This window comes from Myotis davidii, unplaced genomic scaffold (assembly GCF_000327345.1).
Source record: "Myotis davidii unplaced genomic scaffold, ASM32734v1 scaffold19, whole genome shotgun sequence".
Lineage (NCBI taxonomy): Eukaryota > Metazoa > Chordata > Mammalia > Chiroptera > Vespertilionidae > Myotis > Myotis davidii.
Window position 1 is genome coordinate 720,105 of NW_006289854.1, and position 349 is coordinate 720,453.

Here is a 349-nt window from a genome sequence, read left to right on the forward strand (position 1 = left end):
GTGCAGTCTGTGCCCCCACGGTGCAGTCTGTGCCCCCACTCCGCACAGTCCATGCCCCCGGGTCCTGAGCAAGCACAGCCCAGGTGGGGCTGCCTTCAATGCGAGGGCTGCCTGCTCCTGGGGCACATGGCAACCGCCCTGCTCGTCGCCCCACTGTGCTCCATTTTCCCTCGCCGCCGATCACACTACGTGTGTTATCCACGGCAGTTAATCAAACAAAAATGCTTGCTCAAACCGGAAAGTATAAGATCTTTCACTTTTAAATGTATCTCCCGTAGCAACACTGAGATGTTCAGGGAGGAATAATCTCCGCACCATGAGCTGCAGGTGCCCGTCTGACAAGCCAGGT